Source organism: Mus caroli, unplaced genomic scaffold (assembly GCF_978045245.1).
Source record: "Mus caroli unplaced genomic scaffold, Mus_caroli_1 scaffold_7, whole genome shotgun sequence".
Lineage (NCBI taxonomy): Eukaryota > Metazoa > Chordata > Mammalia > Rodentia > Muridae > Mus > Mus caroli.
Genome location: NW_028227262.1, coordinates 31,486,042 through 31,502,012, shown reverse-complemented (window position 1 = coordinate 31,502,012; position 15,971 = coordinate 31,486,042).

The window sequence follows — 15,971 nt, the reverse complement described above, 5'->3', positions numbered from 1 at the left end:
ACCAAGCCTGTCAGTAGCTCCTCTGAACACTGAGCCCTGCCACTCTAGGGCCGCTAACAGAGAGGACCAAGCAATAAGTGCGAACCTGGTTCGGCTATTTCCTTAGTAACAGTGGTGTGATTTTGGACAACTTGTCCTGTCTAGGGGATCATGGAAATGCGATCCCATAAATTTTGCACTATTAAATAAAACAGTTGTGAAGGGGCGGGGTGGTTTAAAACAATTGCATTTACTGCTCAGGCACACATAGTCTTCCCCAAATCCAGGAGGATCCCAGCACAGGAGAGTACCTTTTAGTGTGATCAATACTGCTCCAGTTTCCACAGCTCTTGTGTGAATTAGTAACAGTGACTGGCTGTAGTCCTGCAAAGTAAGATGACTTCTGTAAGCCCCTTGGCCCAGTGTCCACCATGTGATAAAACTCAGCAAATTATAGTCATTTTAAATTCCTGAGCTCCCCACCCATGGGTTCTACCAAATATAAGGAGGTGACACTTGAGTGCACTTTTGTTCATAAGGCACCCTTGGCATCCAGTAGGCAAGGACGACAAGATGGAGGAAATGTGTGTTTACTAAACGTGGATAGACATTTTTCTTCCCATAGTTCCATAATTAAACAGTATAGCAATTATGTGCATATCACTTATACCATATTAAGTATCAAAAATATTCTAGAGATGATTTATTGTATACGGAAGGAAGGCATAGTGTATATGTAAACACTATTCCATTCTATGCAAGAGATTTGAGCATTCACAGGCTTTGGTATCTGCAGAAACTCTGGGAACAAATTACCCTCGGCCACCAAAGCACGACAGTACAGGACTTGCACTCTGTCACAAAGGTGTCGTGGTGCACACAGTTGTGAGGGACAATTGTCTTAAGCCTCAAAGACAGTTTCTAGCAACTAAGGAAAAAGGAGATTGGTCACAGTAAAAGGAACTACCACGGGTTAGGTTCCTCCTGGATTTCTGGGAAGACTATGTGTGCCGGAGCAGTGAATGCAATTGTTTTAAACCACCCCACCCCTTTATAACTATTTTATCCAATAGTGCAAAATGTATGGGATCCTGTATCTTGCAGGAAATTTTCAGAAGACCCTGCCATCAAGATCAAGATACTTCCTTCAAAGCTGTATGAAGACGTTTCCTAAGGAGTAACTGCTACTTAACACAAGCAGCAAACATTACATTAAATAAAGGCCTCCAATCAACTTCAGCCTGTGAAAGGCACTCAAGGTCCCTGAAGTCATGGGCACCTTTCCTAATCAGGTTTCGTAAATTTGAGTGAACAGGAGCTTTGTGTAATAGACAACCCCCACCCTACTCCTTGTCCAGGAAATTCAGACCTAAGAAAAATTTCCCCCTCAGCTCTTGGAGAGGGTCTTTAGACAGGTGGGCTATTGACGTGTTTGACCTTCTGATAGCCTCCAGCCAAACCCAGGCTCGCCTTTGCACCTGAGTGAGGGCGGCTGAGGAGTGGTAGAGAAGAGATGATTCCCTGGCTTGATCTTGATACAGCTGCCCATGCCCGGAGCCCCAGAACAAGTCCACTCAGATGGGCTTTTTCCAGCCATGGAAAAAAATAGCCTTCTCCACTCTAATGGAAAATTCCTACCACAGTATCCCAACACTACGCAGCTGGGACTTAACTGGAGATATAAATAGATGACCCTTCCCATCTCCTCACAAGCCTCTGGCTTCAGTGAGACTAGCAGAGAACATAGGTCCACAGGGGCCCTGGAACGGAGTTGTATAGGGTTGCATGCATGCTCAGGCAAGCCAGACGTCCATATCACAACCAAGGCTCAGTCTGGAAAGAGAGCTGTGCAATATTCAAAGACATGAATGCCTCCCATTGAGAAAAGTGGGTGATCTAACAAAGGAACAACAGGCAGTCTAGCTCATTTGCCATGGGCCAAGTTTCCCATGAGTCAAGGCCTTGGATCTTCATGTGGTCTAAACAATACCTCGGAGTCTCACCCTGCTACTTGTGTCCCCAAGGGGTCTGATACCCCCATCATCACTGCATGGCTTAGAGGGAGCCACTATGAAAGCAAATGTAGGGCCCTGAGAGACTTGCCAGCCAGCTGGGAGTCTCACTCAGCCAGCCTCTAGCGTCTCCAAGCTTTGTGGAGTGAGAACATGGGTGTACAGCTCTGCGCTCTCATACTTCTCTCCTAGGAGAGGGAAGTGTCTTAGTTATGGCTTCTATTGGTGTGACCAAATACCATGAGCAAAAAGCAAGTTGGAGAAGAAAGCTTATACTTCCCACCTTGCTGCTCATCATGGAAGGCGGTCAGAGCAGGAACTCAGACAGGGCAGGAACCTGGAGACAGGCGCTGAGGCAGAGAGCATGGAGGACTGCTGCCTACTGGCTTGCTTCCCCTGGCTTGCTGCGTCTGCTGTCTTATGAAACCCAGACCACCAGCCCAGGAATGGCACCACCCACAATGGGCTGGGCCCTCCCCCACTGATTATTAATTGAGAAAAGGCCTTACAGCTGGATCTCATGGAGGCGTGTCCTCAACTGAAATTCCTTCCTTTCTGATGACTCTAGCTTGTGTCAAGTTGACACAAAACCAGTGGTATAGGGAGACAGAAGGAGGGAGGCTTTTTGTGGCTTTCCTACCAGTGGAAGAAGAAAGGATTTGTACTGGACAGCACATGGCTCTCAGGACACTATGGGGAGAGCTGATAATTGCATCTAAAGTAGAAAAAAAGAAAAAAGAAAAAGGCCAAAGACAAAGGAGACTCACTACTGTGATGGCCCTGGTTGGACACGACTATAGGGATCTGCTCCTCACAGGCATATAATATCAGCAATGTCTATGGAAGCACACTGTAGTCTGATTCAGGGCTAGGCTGTAACTCAGGGAGGATGGCACTCAATACCATTTCCAGCACCACAAACCAGCAACAGCAGCAGGTAGTGGAAAGCATGGCCCGTGATAGACACAAGCCACAAGGGATTCACCACGTCCCTGTGGCACATGCCTAAGGCAGCTGAGATTCAGACCCCCATGTGACTTTTCTTGTCCCTGACATGCCAAGCATCCCAGATGCAGGTCACTGAAACTGTATGTACACCATGTAGAGGAGAAACTGACAGCCAGGTGACCGCCATGCTGTGCACACATGTATGTATTATCGTACAGCCTCTGTCCTCTCTCTCTTGTCCTCCCTCCCTCCCTCCTTCCCCCTCTTTCTTTCTCTCTCTTCCTGTTCTCTTCAAACATGGACCCTCCTTTAGGATGAGGCAAGATCTACCAAACCTAGCCCTGAGTCAGCACTTCCAGGGAGGGAGAACCTGATGCAACAAATCAAAATAGAAGGTGACAGATGGCATTCCTCTGTGCTGAGCATGGGGCCACGACAAAGCCATTAAGTTTGAGGCCTAGGAAGGGCTTTGTGCACCAATTTGTTCATCATGTGTCACCAACTTTAAGAGTTGTCCTCTTCAAATGTAAGGAAGAACAAGTTAGGCACAGAGTTCTAATCCCTCCACTTGCTCCCTTTAATCTTAATATTGCACCTACAGTCCCTGTGGTACGGAGGAATAGGCTCCTTCCCCGAATTCATTTCTGCTGATTTTCCCTCTCCCTACCTGTGCAGCCCCATGGGCCTTTGAGTGGCCAAGACCACCAGTTTTGAAAAACTTCTCTGATAGTCTCTGTTTCCTGGCTTGTGGTATAGGCTCAGTTTAGTCTCCCTCGCATCATGTGTGCAGCTCTGTCTGATTTCAATGTATCACCTTCTCTTCTGATCCTCAAAAAAATCACTGTGCCTTTGTGGAACTCTTTTCTGGGAAGGTTGTCACTAAGAGGTCAACTCATTACAATGGTAACTTCAAATGACCAAGAATCTGGCTAGAATCAGTCAACAGCTTTTGCCGTTGCAGATGGCGCAGTTGAGCCTCAGTGGTATCAATGGTAAAATGCTCTTCACCTACTACATTTCTCCTTCAGGTCTCAATAGCCCACCCCTAATATAAGGAATTGTATAAGAGGAATTGTGGCCAACCTAAGATGAACTGTCCTAATCTCTAGAACCTCAGCAAATCACCTTATTTGGAAACAGCATTGTGCAAAGGAAATTGTTTAACATGAGCTGATGCTGGACTAGAGCAGGTCCTTACAAAAAGGAGAATTTTGAACATGGGAGTATTTGCACAGAGGCTAAAGGCAATGCCTGAGAAGATATATCTGGAGATGGGTCTGGAACACTTCTTCCTTGTGCCCTTGGAAAGAATTGGCCCTGCCCGTGCCTCAGTTTCCACTCCTGGCCTCCAGAATTACAGGGCTGTAGATTCTGGTGTCAAAAGCAAACAAGCTGTGCTTGACTCTCAGTGCAGACTGGACAAACTCATTCAGTGGAAGGGTCATCTCCATGGTGCTTGGATTCTACCCTCCCCAGGTCCTGGAGGGAGGAGATGGGGCTGACTTGTCCTTCAGCAACAGGCACATTCACTTCCTCCAGGCAAGAGTAAAGTCCTTATCTAGTCACATCCCAAGAACCATAATCTCCCTTAAATAAAACTGTTCTACCATATGGCCTGATTTAAAACGAGAAGTTTTTAATTCCACTCTGGAGCCATTATTCCTAGCCCTGGTCCAGTGAGCTACAAGCCCTGGATGTACACAACACTGGCATACTGACCATGGCTGACCCTAGCAACCCCAACACCTAGGATTTGGTTTCTGCTGAGGTTCCATTCCAACCATGACAGCCCCACCCCCAGCTGGCTCCTCTCATGTCGGAGGATATAAGCCCGGGCTGAAGCACAGCTTAGTCCCTGTTCCTATTTTCCAAAGCTCTTTCCAGCATGAGAAATGGGAATGTTGCCATGCTCAGGAGACTGGCTGAGCAACTTGAGGTTTCTTGGCAAGCTCAGCTCCATGCAGATGTGCCTCTCCAAACAAGAGCAGGCCCTGTGAACTAGTTTACATAGGTCATCTTTCCAGGAAGGAGGGCCAGTAGCTCGGGATCACATATCTGGCTGAGAGTGCATCTCTTTCTGTGTGTTCAAGACTGAGGAACTGGCTTCCTTTGTCAGCTCAGGAAGCAAAGCTATCTCTGCCCTTGCATGGGGTTGGAGTAGGTAAAGGGGAACACACAAACAAAGATAAATTTCACATGAATACGTTTGTTTTAACTCACCCGAGAAATGTGGTCATAGGTCAACCAAATAACCCAAAATCTGGTTAATAACAAGTTCTCACAGGGAGAACCTATTACTTAAATGGGGGTTAAATATCACTTACCTGGGCAAATATCTCCAAATGACAGAGAAGCTAATGATTCAGTTAAACCATTTTAATAAGTAGATAAACACCACAGGTGAGTTAGTACCTAGTAAATGTTAATTTTAATAAATTGATGAATACTATGAATAAGCTGGTGTGAGAATCAAGCTCCTCAGACAATGGAGATGGAGGGCCCTTTTTCAGGACTTCCCTGTGTGAGCCACTGTTGTGTGACTTTTTACAAAATATAAATAAATGTATGTTCACTCTAGATAGGACATCAATGAGAGAATAAAGAAATGTTTCTACCCAAATCTCTATCTTAGTGAATCAATGACTTGCTCAAAAGTAGCTGCACCACAACTCACAGAAACTGGATCCCAGTAGCTCCTTTCCCATCTTGCTGGCAACTTCGACAACCATTCTCTGCTCAGTAGTTGTGTGCTGATTTAAGACCTTGGAGAGAACCCCTATGAGTCCTGTAAGTTTCAGGAGCTTCCTGCACCTTGTAACCTCTAATTATTATCTAAGTCTTAAGACCCTCCTTCTAGTAGGAGAGAGCTACACAATATCCCATCCCTTCCTCTGGCTATTTTTCCTGTCTATTCTACAATATCCCCTGACTCTCAGGGGGAGTAATATAGGTGTCTGATTATCTTCTTCCACTTATAGCTGAGCACTGGGCTACTATGTCATAAGAAGTCACATATTCCCAGGTGTTTGACCAGTTATTAATCTCTATAATGCATTGCCTCTTACAAATAATTTTTCCTTCATTACTGATAGAAGAAGACAGAAGCAGTAATCTATGATCATAAATACAAGAGCTGAGAATTTAACATATCATACCCATTTAACAAACAATAGCAGCGGTATCCCCACGGGTGTTTATGAGTGCCTTTGACTTAGTGACTTGCAGTGTTAAACATGAGTTCCCTTGGTTAGATTAGGCCTTAAATACAACCAGAAGACAGTTGGTTGCACCCATAAGAGTTATGTCACCATTTCGCATGTGGGTATATCTTGCCTGATATATTGATACTAGAATACACAGGCTTTATAGATGAGCAGAACTTTTGATGAGAATTCTCCCTCAAGAGTCTAAATGGCATCTTCTAGCACCATGAAAGCCAGCCGAGAAGGAAGGATCTTCCAGCCCAGTCCCACCTTGATTTTTTTCATATCTTGACACCAAAACCATACAGTTTTCAGCCAGAGGGTTTTGCTGTCTAATTCTGGCACATAACCAACAGCTGTGACAGTGGCCTACGGTTTGAGAGGCCTCTAGGACTTCTCTGGCCATTAACTCATAAGGCAATAGCCCACCTCTACTACTGGGCTTTTCACACCAAACTCTCGTGTCTTGTGGGTGTGCCCTTTTGTGCAGAATGACTCCATCTAAATTTCTTAACTACTCTTTTACTGCTCCTTCAACTCTTCGTGCAAATCTGTGAGACTCAAGAGTTAGCACCCTCTAGAAAGACACACTTTACAGAGGGTCAGCATGATCACTGTTTGTTCTAAGCAAATGTCAGTTGGTCTTGGAAAACTGAAGAGATACCAATGACAGAGATGTTGGCAAGGTCCAAGACAGCACGAAAGGATCTCATGACTTGTGTTGATTAGGAACAGTGCTGTTGATGGGAGATGCTACTCCATCTACATCTCCACATTCCACAGTCATTTTCCAAAGGCTACCCAGTTTCCTCATCGTGGGGAACTGGTGATGGTGTGGAACCATTAAACACCTCCTCACCTCTGATGATCTCTATAGGACCTGTTTGCATTGCTGGACCTGGCTCAGGCCCAAGAGGGATCAGAGTTATGCTCTAACTTGCCATGGCTGTTGCTAGTCCCCCTGTTCTGAAGCCTCTGAATCAGCACCATGATCCTTGGCTTTCTTTCGGCTGTACCTGGCTGCTAAAAATTCCCTGAGCAGGGCAAATGATCTCCATTCCAGTAGAGTTAATGGAAGGAGAGAAGCAGCGCTGGGGAAGAATACACCAACTCCAGTCAAGCTTGACTTGGTTTTTAATCTGCAGTTTTATTATTTATCTTCTGTGAACTGTGGTTGTTTCAGCCTTTAGATCCTTCCAAAAGCTAACTTGGACAGCATTTGCTCAGTTAATTTCGTTCCCAGAAACTCTAGCTCAACACAAGTCTTGCCACATTTGCCTTCAAGTGGTCTGGAAAGGACCCGTTGTCTGTTTTGCCTTTCTCTCACCCCCTCTTGATTTGCCTTGTTATTTATATTTGCCAGAGCTTCACGTACCTCATTAGGATGACAGACCACCATGGGACCTGGCCACACCATTAAAGCCCAATATCAATTCTTAGGTCCTTGATGAATTAACCACTTTAGTAACTCTCCCATGAACATAATTTGATTAGTTAACTATATCTGGACCAGTGAACTGAGTGTCAAACATTGCCCCTTTCATACTCAAGTCTCTCAGTAATACCTGCCCTATCTCTGTTGTCATCCAGTTCTTAACACTCATGGAGATCTAAGGCAGTGGACCCAGTTGTTCCCAGTGGCACCCATGAGCCAGTTCATCAGAGTGACTTTCTTTATACTGAGGAGTGGAAGGAAGTTGCACACTCAGTTTCTCTGCTTCTGTGTCACTCAGACTGAAACCATGTGTCGCCATATTTCACAGTCTCTTGAGCAAGCCTTTATAAGGCTCTTACATTCCTTGTTTAAAGATCTTTTCCAATTCAGGCAGCTCATAAGCAGAACATTCCTTAAATTAGCATAGCGTGGTGGTTTAAGTGAGAACGGCCTCCATAGACTCATATATTTTAATGCTTGGTCCCTTGTTGGTAGAATTGTTTGGAAAGGACTGCAAGGTATGGTTTTGTTGGAGAACGTGTGGCTGGGGGTGGGCTTTGAGATTTTAGAAGTCCAAATCTAACTTCTCTCTCTCTCTCTCTCTCTCTCTCTCTCTCAGTAAATAACAGTCTCATTTTCTGCTCCAGTGTCATGACTGCCTGCCTGCTGCACCATGCTTCCTGCCACAATGATCATGGACTCTTAACACTTGGAGATTGTGAGTCACCAAATTAAATGCTTTCTTTTATAAGTTTCCTTGGCCACGGTGTCTGCACAAAGACACCAAAGTGTAGCTAAGACACGTAGTTTCCTTTCCTCAGCCATTACTGGGATCCCATCTCTGTGCTGAACCATGGCTTCCCTCTCTCCTGAATTACAGATAGAGCTGAGGGTTATCTCCTGAACTCCAGTCTCACCCTTCTCTTCTTTATTGTCTGATTCTTCCCAGTGGCCCCAAGTTAGCAGAGACAGAATCTGTACTGCCTTTCTCATGCATCTTGTCAGATATAAGAAACAACACTCCATCTCCTCCATCTCACCCTCTCTCCCAGTCTCCCTGCCAAATGGAGGCGTATGTGAAGCCTCACATCTACTCCCAAAGGCACAATCCTCAGTTCTACTCAGCGAAAGCATGTTGTACTGATTTTTTCATTTCAATTTCTCTTGCATTTGTTAAGAATTACTGACCTAGAATATGGTTTTGAGAATAGACCTGCTGAGAAGAATGTGTATCCTATATCCATTGGACAGAATAATTTTGTACATAGCTGTTACAACCATTGATCTGTGATACACTTTAACTCTGAATTTTGTTACTTTAAGGTTCTACGGTCTATCTAAAGATTAGAGTGGAATATTGAATTCGCCTACTGTTAACGCATCAGGACCTAGCTGATATTTTAAGTCAATTGGTTTTTTTGTTATTTGTAAAATTAGGAATGCTGACATCAATGCATATAATATACAATTATGCAATTTTTGTAGAATTATAATTATATAATCTTATATAGTTATATATCTTATACAATTGAAACATCTTAGTGATGTGTTCTTGTTACTAATACACAGTGGCCTTTTTCACATCTTCAGACTTTGCTTTGAGATCTACTTTGTCAGATATGAGAATAACTACCAGCTACCTTTTTGCTTCCATTCTTTATGATAGATTGTTTTCTTTCTTTGTCACTCTGTGTCACCACTGTCACTCCGTGGGTGCCTTTCAAAGCCATTTGTGTTCTTTGAAACAACAGACAGTTGTTGCTTGGGTTTCGTGTTGTGATTGTTTTTGTTTTAATAGTCACCTAGTGTTGCAGTAATTACTGTTATGGGGGGTCATTACACCCCCTTTGGTCTTTAAATATCTATTAGGGCTTTCTACCCCACTTCAGACTATATTGTTCCCAGATTAAAAAAAAAACCTGAAACCTCTAAATTTATGATAAGCTTAAAAGCATCAGACAGAGCTGGGCAGCTGTCAACTCTCTATGCTATTTTATCTACTTCCCTTTGGTGATCCCTGAGATAATGTTTAGCCTGGGCTGCTCCTACTCCATCAGGACAGCCCTCATGACCACATGCTCACCATGAACCTACCCCATGGAGACTTCCTTCTCTCTCCACCCTCTTCCTTCTATTCATCCCTGCCTCAGACCCCCAAGCCCAGGAACCTTTGCTCTGCCTCCTCTTTCTGCCCAGCCCAACCTGTTGGCATCTTTATTAGCCAATCAGGGCAAGGTCTGCAAAAGAAAAGCTGGTGTACACGAGAATTTGTTTGTATTGAAGCAATCTGGCCTTGGGATGCAGTATTTAGCATTTGGATACAAGTACTAGACCAATCCTAACAACCTAGTCTGTATTTCTTTATGTATGAGTTAAAGACATTTACAATTACATTTATTATTGAGAGGTTTTTACTATTTGCCATGATTTTGTTGGTTATTTTCCTGTTTGGTAAGATAGTTGTTTGTTCTTTCATTTCGTCTTTATTACTATTAGAGATGTGTTGGCTTGCTGAATTAGACATGATGAATTCTTTCCTAACTCTCTTGTTAGCCTATTTCTGTCAACATGTATCCTTTCTTGTGATTAAGGCTGTCTTTGGTTCTTTAATTGTTTTGCAGTGCTGGCTTGATGACTATAAGCTACGTTACTTTGTTCCTGTCTCATTTCTCTGTCGTTTTTGAAAGGTAAATTTACCAGACACAGAAATCTTGGCTGTCAGAAATTTGCTTTCAAGGCTTGAAATGCACTGTACCATGCTTTTCTGACTCTTAGGAGTTCTGGCGCTAGATCTGAATTGACCATGCATTTGCCTTTGTAGGAGAGTTGGTGTTTTTTTTCCCTATGGATTGTAGCATTGCTTCTTTTCTTTGTATGTTTGGCAGCTTAACTTTAAGACCTACAGAAAGCTTCTTCTCTGGTCGTGAATGTTTGGGGGATTGAAGCTTCATGTGTTTGAGTTTTCAATTATCCTTTTAAAATTTCCCACTCTACTTTCATTGAGTTGATTCTCTAAACCTTTAGTTTTCCATCTCAGCGCCATCTTCTATTCTGAGGATTCTTAGGCTTGCTGGTTATTGGATGCTTTGTCTCCTTTATCGGTAGTTGAAGGCATCTCATTGATCTTCTCCACTTCCATAACATTCTTTCTTCCATTTGGTCAAGTGCGTTGCCGATGATCCTTGCCTCTGCACTTTGTATTTAATCCATTGTTTCTAGTTTCAACATTTCTCTGGGTTTTCAAAATTCAAAACCTCAGTTTTCTTGCTGAATGTTTCCATGTCTCTGACCTTCACCCCAGATCATGTATTAGTGGTCTTCTGGCCCGTGTGCTTACCCTTCCTGCCTTTGACCTTTCTCTGCAGCTCCTGGATTGAATCCACCCGACTTTACATATCCTATCTGAGGTCACTGAAGACAGCTTTGAAACCGTTATGAATCTCAGGCTTGAGTTTGATATTGGAGGCACTGTGGTATTTGGAGGGGTGTTTGTCTTGTTTTTTGCTTTTTGTTTTTGTTTCTGTTTTCTTGTGAATCTTGACCAGAATTTATACATTTATTAACTTGTTAAATCTTTTCAGGTTTTATTTTGGGATCTTATTAATTTACTCCTTTGGGCCCAATTCTCAGTAACAAGCAGAAGAATGAAGTTAAACATTTGTGATAGCAACATCAAACTAAGATAGAGAGACACAATGGAAACCCATGCAGTCCCTCCAATACATCACTAATGAGCACAAAACCAAAGAGGCGGATCTAATGCAGAGTGTCCTATGATGTTAATGTTTTCGATTGAAAAATGAAATGTGAAAAGAGTAAATAAATGAAATTTAGAAAGAAATTGAAATGAAATAGAAGACAATATATAAATATGAAGAAGAGAAACGGAGAAGAATTTTACAGGTGGAAATATAGCAAGATATTGTGACAAAATTTTTAAGGAAAAAAAAGCAAGCAAGCAATAAAAACAAAGATTTCCTACTAATGAGGAAGCTCAGAGCAAAACGAGATTATGTATTAATAAATAAGAGAGAACAAAACTTAAAACATAAGGGTTTTTTTTAAAGTAAAATCGGAATTCTACCAAAATTATAGTAGAGAAAAAAGAAAGGAGAAATAAAAGATGCAAAAAAGAAAAGTCAGAGATTGGCCAATAATGGAAAGCATATATAAACACAATTAGATGGCTGTGTAATGGGAGTCGAAGTTTTAGAAATTAAGTAATAAAGCAAAATTGATAAATATGTAGAAAAGGGGAAATGACAAAGAGGGGTAAGAGGGCATACTGCTTTCATCTGCTTGAAAATTAGAGTCTAAGTTTGTAAAGTAGAGGAGGGGTCAGTAGAATTTTGTGGACTCCTTCCTGTGTTCTGTGACTAGAGCTGTGAGCCAGATTAAACCCTCCCTCCCTCCCATTGTGCTTGCCAGGTTTTTATCTCAGCATTGTGTAAAGTTACTACTCTGGGGCCACAGTGTATACATGAGGTGTTGACAACAGAGATATGTCCTGTGCTGCTCTGTAACCACCTGCGCCGTGCAGGTAACCATGATGGTGTCCACCATTGCTGTTGGAGCTACACCACAGAGGCTTTCACTTCCAGGTCCAGCCACTCAGCTGCTTCGGAGAGTCTCCACAAACAAGAACTGCCACCTGTGACAGGCACTGGGCAAGTTGCTAGATCTCTGACTATGAAAAAGAACAGGTATTTCCCTTTATCTGAGAGAAATATATGCCAAGACTTTCTGTATATACCGCGTTTCTCCTATATACTCATATCTACTGTGAAGTTTAATTTATAAATTGGGAACAGTAAGAGATTAATATAATAACCAGTAAGAATATTGAAAAATTATAGCAAGACATTTTAATACAAATGTAAATGTACTCTCTCCTTTATACTTGATCTTGGTTTTCTTCTCCTTCTCCTCTTCCTCCTCCCTCTCCTCTTCCTCCTCCTCTTCTTCCTCCTCCTTCTTTGGACTTGGGATGCCTCCATGATATGCAATGATGTTAGGGGCATAGTTATTCTGGAACAAATTTAGACTACATGAAAATAAGTACTGTGGTTTTAAAATCAATATGACAAGGAGGATGCTGAGTGCTAAGCAGCTAAATCACATGCATAGCATGGAAAACAGACAGGTAGATGTTTCACTTCCCCAGTAAGACAGTGCTAGCCTGCATGAGACTCCCTTCTGCTCCTGACTTTCAGAATCTTCTGCTTTGTATCTCTGGACTGCAGTTAACTACAAGTACCTGAAAGCCAAACCACAGAAGAGCAGGGAGTCTATGTACTCCTGTTTCAAAGAGCTACTTCCTGAATCAGACAGACAGACTGGAGGTAAGGGAAGAAGGTATTTTAAGTAATTATTAACAAGCTCCTACCCAGTAAATTCTCATATGTACCAAGGTTCTCACCGCAAATAGAAATAATAACTTTCTACGTGGAAGTAGGAACATCCTAGATTGTCTGTAAAAACTAACCATTAGCTGTAGACTGCAGCTGAGACTGTTGGGTTCGAAAAACCAAAACTCCCCAAGCAGTCACAAGAGTCCAGCAAAGCAAGATCTTTATTTGAACTGGGCAGCAAAATTTGATCAGTCAGAGACAACAGCATAGACACGGGAGCCTACTGTGTCTTTCTACGTTTGTCTAAGTAAGTATTTAAGCAGACAACAAAATGTTACTGTACACAGGCTGCTAGTGACTGATCAGAGCTGCAGAACAGACTCGGGAGCTCAACTGCAACCACAAAGAGAAATTGTACAGCACTTTTAAGGGATGGAACCCCGAAGCGAGAGGGAGCAGGGTGGGCTGCAGCATCGTCCAATCATATGTTGACACAAGGAAGTAAATGTTGGTGACTAGGCTTTATCCAGGTCACCTGGTTTCAGGGTCCTTGATTTAGCTTTTGCAGTCAGGTCCCCTATTGGACTTCTGGCCTGGAATTCAGAATGATAAGGGAACAAAGGAGTGGGCAAGCTGCATGCTGTTAATTTAAGTCATGGCAGGCAGTACGTATACAGCATGTGTGCGTTATTTTAGCAACAACATTCTTTCTTTACTGGTTTATTCATTCTTCATTCTTTACTGGTTAACAGACAAGCATGAAACTCCTGAAGAAGCAGGCTAGGAGTTAGTTCCTGAACCTGGGATCACTCCATTTTGGCCCTGCCAGCAAGATGGAGGTTGTTCCTGAGATGGCTGGACTCAGGAAACTGTCTCCTAACATTTGCACACTGGAAATCAGAGTTGAAAAGAAGTCCGCCAGTACAATATTGTTGGCTGAAGGAGGGCGCTCAGTGTGTTCCAGTGAAGCCTATTCAGTTGGGTGGACAGCAAATCCCATCAGCTCTTCCACCCCAGCCCTGGTCAGCGTGAGCTGAAGGACAAAAGCAACGCCTCTCACCACGGAGCATCATGTCCCCCTGGTCCAGATTCCCATGTGAGAAGCTGGTGCACGGCCATAGCGAGAGGTCACAGGAAACTACTGAGGGAAAACAAAACAAACAGAATACTGAAGCCAAAAGTTCTTGACCCAAGAGCAGTTCTCCAACTGAAGTCTCAATAACATCCCAGATGTTACAGCTCTGTAATATGTCTAATTTCACATTTTGAAGTTGTTCATTAATGTAAAAGTCCAACAATACTGAAATCTCAAAACTCAGGCGGCAGAGGCAGAAGAATCTCATAGAACCTAACTTGGGTACAATGTGAGACCTTGCCTAACAGCTCTGGGCAGAGAAGGAGAGGGAGAAGGAGATAGGAGAGAGAGAGAGAGAGAGAGAGAGAGAGAGAGAGAGAGAGAGAGAGAGAGAGAATAGCTGGATAATAGAGCATTTGTCTAGCATGTGCAAGGCACTGAGTTCAGCTCCAACATTGAAAAAAATACATCATACACACACACACACACACACACACACACACACACACACACACACATACACACACCTTCCAGCCTTCTAGATTTCTGATGATGGCTTTGGGGTTTTGCTGTGAAAAAGCACAGACAATATGTCAAAAGATAGAAAATGGTTAAAAGACTGAGCAAGCCCCACATAAAACCCCCGGAAGCTGGGCCTCTAACACATTCTTCACACAATAGCTGCCAACACAAGGATCTAATCCACAAAGCTAAGGCTGTTAGTCAGAACCAAACAGCCCCAACCCAATTTTAGTCATCTGTACTCTAAAAAATATGTAATTAAAGTAAAGGAACTTCTGGAGTTTGGAAGCAGAACGAAGAGTAAAATACATTTGAGCTCACTCTACATAAACACACAGCTGGAGATGAGTCTCTTACATAATTGTTTGGGACCAAAAGGGCGGCTCGACTGCATCCAGCTGTACTTAAAGCAAAAATATCCTACCCAAATATGAATATTGACTCAAATATGCAGTTTTCAAGGGCCTTTGCTCACTAAACAAGAAGGAGAGCGTTTAAAATATTTGGCAAAATACACAACTGGGAGGCATCTCAATCTCTCACTCAACGATGTGGACCTCGCCTTTTAAACGGCAGTCAAAGGTACAGTAGAGACAACTTAAATAAAACGGTTAATTGAATGATCCCATATACAGCATACACACACTTCTATATAGACATGATTGTCTATATGCAAAAGTGTCTCCACACCCTCTAGCCAGAATGCTTGCATTCTTTCCTTCTGTCCGCTGTATTTGCTTTACTTCAGGTAGAAAACATTAAGTTCAAAAGAGAGATGAAAAGGACAGAAGATGCCATGTTTAACATCAATCTACTAAAAAATAAATTATTGTTTAACCATCACAATCATTGCAAAGAATATTTGGAATTCTAGAAATCCTTTCCTAAGCAATACTTCAGTTAAAGAGAAAATATTAAATTGTTCATATGCTTCTTAAAACCAACATGCCCAACAGCACCTTTCCATATTGTTAAATCTGCTTTTTCAGTAGAAAAACAGCTCTTCCTAATTTGGGTCATGAATATGTACACACACTTTTACACACACACACACACACACACACACACACACACACACACACATACACACACACACACACACACACACACACACACACACACACACACAAACGAATGAAGAATTCTGGGCTGGGAAGCTAGCTCTTCTTTTGCAAGCCCAATGACCCTAATTGTATCCCTGGAGCCCATGTGATGGAAGAAGAGATCTGGCCTTTGAAAGTTGTACTAGGACCTCCATATATGATGTGTTCTCATGAACACAAGTGTGCAGAAATTAATTACAGAATTATAAGTATTTTTAAAATTAGTGCCACTGGAGGCAAAATGGTAAAAATGGTGTCAGAAGTGGAAGGAGAAGAGCAGTGTATGAAATGTGTCCTTTGGTTAGAAAGGAGATAGGAACCATCCATTAGCCCATTCAAGAAA